We start from the raw sequence: 6,213 nt of genomic DNA on the forward strand, positions 1-6,213 counted from the left end.
GCCAATTCAAGGTTGTAATTCAATTGCAAACAGGTTTGCATTACCATTACCACTTTATGTTCTCAATTTGCATGTGGCATTATGATTGAATTTATAAAAATATCTTAAGTCTTGCATGTGAGTTTAAGTATATATGAATGTCTTGAACGTTTAACCATGTAATTTCTGTGATGGATGCCATAGGGTGTGAAGCTTTCCGGAATTGTACTATTATCAAAACCAGAACCCGCAGCCGCTCGCTAGCCCATCGCTAAGCGAGCATGTAGCGAGTATTCGCTAAGCCTTCGCTAGGCGAGGCAGGAGCGAACGTGACAGTCACTGACTTTTCTATTCTGATTTTTGCTCATCTGACATGTTTTATCATAGCCATGCATTGTTTACCTGACCCTATTACTGTTGTGATTTCTTTTGTGGTGTAATTCTCGATTGCACCCTGATTTGGTATTCTAACCTGTTTGCTGAATTTTGTAAGGGTTCATATACTCCCGGAAAAGGTAGCTTGCTAGGTATTCCACTTTATTTGTGGGATACCCTTGTGGAGATTCATCCTAATTACTTAATTGATTTTAATGTGGAGATTCATCCTAATTACTTAATTGATTATAATGTGGACCTAATTACCTAATTGATTATAATGTGGGGATTCACCCTCATTATCTAATTGATTGTAAAATATTGCCTTTGAATATGTGATCTTGGACCTCTCTCTGTTGCCTTACGATATTACGGTATTATGGTCATGTCCCGCGAATATGGGGATACACTTAGCAAAGACCCTTCGATTAAATCATAATGTCCCTATAAGATAAATCATAGTCCCTCGGATGTTGCCTGCGAATATATGATTTTGCCCCTCGATGACCCTTCGTTGTAGCCTACGGTTAAATGATGATCGTCCCTTCGAATGCTAAGGTATCCTTACAAATGTTGCCTTCAATGACCAAACGATGACCCTACGATGTCCCTTTACATCCAAAGGATAAGACTACTTACTTCTCAATAGTAAGGACAGTTTTACCCTCATAAGGATAGGAAATGCCTATAAAGACCTTGGGTAGGTATAACTCTTAATTTCTGGCTCACAACCTAAAACATTTTTCATACCTCACACTTTGCAAATATTAGAAAATCACCACTTTGTATACATTCGTACTAGAATCATTGCCAAGTTATATTTTTTCTAAACCGCTTTCAAAATTAAACGAGATAAATACTTTTTATACATTCGTACAAGAATCATTACAAAGTTAAACTCTCTTTTCAAAACATTTTTTAAGCAATTCACAAACACTTTTTTCAGACAAACATAAGTGATCAAGCAATTAAGAGCCCATGGATAACCATGGATACAAAGGGTGCTAACACCTTCCCTTTGTATAATGTACCTCCCGAACCCAAAATCTAATTAAGGTCTTTCCTGTTCTTTTCCACCTTTCCTTATGGGATAAAAGAAAAGTCGGTGGCGACTCTTGCTATCCGCGACATTTGCTTTCCAAAGCAAAAACACATAAAGTCAGTTCACCGTATGACAGAACTGGCGACTCTGCTGGGGATATTAAAAAGAGAGGTTACCTTAAAAAAACAAGATCACTTATTCAAATTGTTTGATTTACTTTTAAGGGATTGCTTGGGTATGTTATGCTTGAGTGAAAGATCCTACACCCGGATCTAGTGTACCTTAGGTAAGTCGCAAAAGATTATCGCGACTATCCGGCGTATACTGGAATGGTCAAAATGATGGCTACGGTTAATGTGACACTTTGGATGTCCTGATGTTCCTCATGTTTACTTGAGGAAAAATTTGGCTTCCGCGTGGTGTCATCAAAGCATTAACCAGACCTTTAGAACCCTAATTGACTCATCCTAGCCATTAGAAAGTGGTGAGATAACTGACTTCGGTTTCGACTGGGGTTGGTTGAGACTCGATACTACACTCTTTGAGATTGGACTTTAGGGAAGCTTCGGTCAACCACTTGGTGTTGCACTAAAGTGGACTTAAGGAAAGGTCAATGATTTGAGATCCTTCTAGAACCCGGTTACTATTCTAGGACAGGTTGAACCAACCAAACTTCAGTGGGGAGGGTACTTACCTATGAAACTCATGCAAGCCTTAAAACTTAGGAATGATTGTTGTGTGACTTGCTTGTGTTTGTTGCTTACTTAACATCATAACATCATAACATCATGGCATTGTACTAACCATTTCAAGGACTTAGGGATTTAACTTTGTTCTGTAACAGGGCTATGGCTTCCAGAAAGACCATTCGGATCAATTTTGTAGCAATCTCTCCTCAACTAAAGGGTTTAGTGTCAGAACTTCCTGATCAGACTCAGTTCATCAAGAAACATGGTTATCTCCTCAATTTGGTTACCACTGATTTCAAAGAAGATATGATGAGAGTTCTATTCCAGTTCTTCGGTCCTAAGCATCATTGCTTCACTTTCCCAGATTATCAGTTGGTACCCACATTAGAAGAGTTTTCCAGGTTGCTTGGGATACCTATCCTTGATCAAATACCTGTCAGTGGTTTAGAAAAGATTCTGAAGTCTGAAGAAGTTGTCGCAGCTTTACACATGACAAAGTCCGACATTGGAACTAATTGGGTAACAAGAAGTGGAGTTAAGGGTTTACTTGCCAAGTTTCTGATAAATAAGGCCCGAGAATTCTTAAAAGTTATGAATGTCCATGCTTTCGAAGATGTTCTAGCATTACTAATCTATGGTTTGGTGCTTTTTCCTAACCCGGATCAATTCATAGACATGAATGCTATTAAGATATTTCTCACTCATAACCCTGTGCCTACCTTGCTTGGAGACATTTTGCATTCCCTTCACTCCCGTACTATGAAGAGACAAGGGACTCTCATGTGTTGTATACCTTTATTATCTAGGTGGTTTATTTCGCACCTTCCTCAATCAGTCTGGAAGAATGAGCAGAATTTGAAATGGTCTCAAAGGATAATGTCGCTCTCCCATTCAGACATCCGTTGGTGTCCTCATCTCAAAGAAAATGTTATTATCATTGACCGTTGTGGAGAATTCTCTAACGTACCACTCCTGGGGATAAGAGGAGGTATTACTTATAACCCAGCTTTAGCCCTACGCCAGTTTGGTTATGCTCGAAGAGATGGTCCACATGAAATAATTATTCAAGGCACTGTGTTTGACTATGACAACGATTCCCAAGGTCTCCGTCAAAGATTTGTACGAGCCTGGGGCATGGTGAAAAGAAGCGCTTTAGGACAGAAAAACTCTATTCCTATGGAACCTTATCTCAGATGGGTACGCGCCAGAGCTCGTGAACTTGTCATGCCATATCTTGCAGTCGGACCACTGATTGTTGAACGAGAAGTTGAAGGAGGCATTCCTCAGATCATTCCTTCCCCAGATATGCCTACCGATGTTGAAGAATTGAAAAGATCCTGGATCCAGTTGAGAGAGGAGAGGGATACTTTTGAAGCTCAGTTCGTTGCAGAAAGGAAGAAAGTATTAGAGCTCACCAACCAGCTTAATGAGGAACGAAGACTCATGCATATCTTCGCCCAAAAAGAAGCCGTCCCTGGGAGACTTGAGCTTTCATTGTATTTTTATTATTTCCTTTTTGTAATGAACATTGATTAAAGAAATTATTAATAAAAGTTTCCCTCTTTTTGGTGGTTTACGCAAAGTTAAATTCCAGAAGTCCTTGAAAACATTTCATACATTGCATAGCATAACATAACATTGCATAACAGGTATCCTAAAAGATCAATATTCTCACGGTCTTCCTTCCAAACAGAAAAATGGCTCTCGAACAAACTGTCAAAGATCTCCAGGCTCAGAATGCTCAATTCCAAGAGATGATCTTGAGCATATCCAAGGGGCAGGAGGAACTGAAGGCTCTCTTGCTCGAGAAGAAGAAAGACAAGAAAGCTGTGAGTTACATCAACCCGGGAAGAAGGCTTAAAGGACAGGCCGTAGGAGTCAAGATTAGAATTCCGAAGGATCAAGAAGAGGAGACAGAGAATGATTCAGAAGAGGAGAATGTTGATCTCTTTAACCATGAGGACGACGATGAAGATTATGAGAATGAACAGTACTCTCCAAGAGATGGCAAGTACAAGTTGCTGGAAGAGCGTATGCTAGCTATGGAGGGTCAGAAGGCGCCCGGTCTGGATTTCGAAAGCTTGGGACTGGTCTCTGATGTGGTCATTCCTCGCAAATTCAAGATCCCCACTTTCACTAAGTACGATGGTGCGTCTTGTCCTCAGATGCATCTGAGAGCTTATGTGAGAAAGATTCAGCCGTATACCACTGATAGGAAGCTATGGATCCATTTCTTCCAAGAGAGTCTATCTGGCACACAGTTGGAATGGTATTATCAGCTTGAGAGCTCTAACATCCGCACCTGGACTGATTTGGCAACAGCTTTCTACAAGCACTACCAGTATAATTATGAACTAGCGCCTACTCGGCTACAGTTGCAGAATATGACAATGGGATCTAAAGAAGGCTTCAAAGAATACGCTCAAAAATGGAGGGATTTGGCTGGCAGAGTCAAACCCCCTATGACTGATCGAGAATTAGTGGACATGTTCATGAGTACACTGACTGGCCCATTCTACAGCCATCTACTGGGAAGTTCTTCATCGGGTTTCACTGAACTTATATTGACAGGTGAACGTGTTGAAAGCGGCATTCGAAGTGGAAAGATACAGGCGACTACCTCTGCAAGCACCAAAAGGTCCTACCAGGGGAGGAACGAATCAAATGCTGTGTACGGTCAAAGGGGGTCGCAACAAGAAAAATCGTGACCATACCATTGGAGCAGTTACGATTGCAGCACCGCCATCTCAAAACTTCCAGCACAGACAAGACAGGCCAAGAAGGCAGTTTACCAAGATCAATATGACTTTAGCACAGGCACTGCAGGGTATGCTAAAAGCAAATTTGATTACCCTCAGAGATCCTCCTACGAATCCCAACACTACTTCTCCTCGTTATAATCCCAATGCCAGGTGTGTGTATCACTCCGATAGCCCCGGGCATGATACAAACGATTGTTGGTCGTTGAAGAATAAGATTCAGGATATGATTGACGCTGGAGAAATTGAATTTGATCCTCCAGAGACTCCTAATGTCATCACTGCACCTATGCCTAACCACGACAAGACTGTTAATGATGTGGATGACAATTCTCACATTTCTATTGTAGCTGATTTAACATCTCCTCTCCTGACCATCAAGAAGAACTTATTGCAAGCTGGTTTATTTCCAGGTTGTGCTGAAAATTGCGATCTCTGCATACTCCGACCCAATGATTGCCTGAAATTGAGGAATGGTATTCAACGGCTGATGGATGATCGTACAATTCTCTTTGAAAGGATTCCTAAGGTGGAAAACACTGTTGAAGAAATATTTGTGATTGCTAGGTCCAAAGTGCCAGTGAAGATTACCGCTACTAGAATGCCTGTGAAGATTACTGCTGAGCCCAAAGTAGCTCCCCTAATCATTACTGCACCTGGCCCAGTACCGTATTCCTCAAGCAAAGCCATTCCTTGGAATTATGGAGGTGATGTTTACATCCATGGCGTAAAGCAAGTTGGTAATTCTGCTAATCCTAATGACATTGTTGGGACTAGTAAAGTTACTCGAAGTGGAAGGATCTTCTCTCCAGAAATCTCACCTCCCGCCCCTGAAACTCGAGGAAAGGAACCAGGGATCAACCCTTCTCAGTCAAAGACACCGGTCGAAGTTACTACTGAAGATGTTGCCAAGCAGGAAGTGGAGGAAATGCTGAAAATCATCCGTAAGAGTGATTTTGATGTGGTAGAACAGCTGGGGCATACTCCGTCTAAGATCTCGATGTTATCCTTGTTATTATCTTCTGAATCTCATGCCAAGGCATTGATAAAATTCTTGAAGACTACTCATGTACCTCAGGAGACATCCGTCGATCAATTCGAAAACTATGTGGCCAATTTGACTGTTGACAATGGCCTAGGCTTTTCCGATGCTGACCTGACACCAGCAGGAAAGAATCACAATAGAGCTCTGCATATCTCCATTGAGTGTGAGGGGATCACCTTATCTCACGTATTGATCGACAACGGCTCTTCTTTGAATGTGCTGCCGACAGCTGTGCTCGATAAACTTGACTGTAAAGGCATTGAACTGAAGCCTAGTGACGTTGTGGTGCGTGCTTACGATGGTGCGAAGAGCGTTGTCCATAGT

The sequence above is a fragment of the Lathyrus oleraceus genome, chromosome 6 (assembly GCF_024323335.1).
Source record: "Lathyrus oleraceus cultivar Zhongwan6 chromosome 6, CAAS_Psat_ZW6_1.0, whole genome shotgun sequence".
Taxonomy (NCBI): Eukaryota; Viridiplantae; Streptophyta; class Magnoliopsida; order Fabales; family Fabaceae; genus Lathyrus; species Lathyrus oleraceus.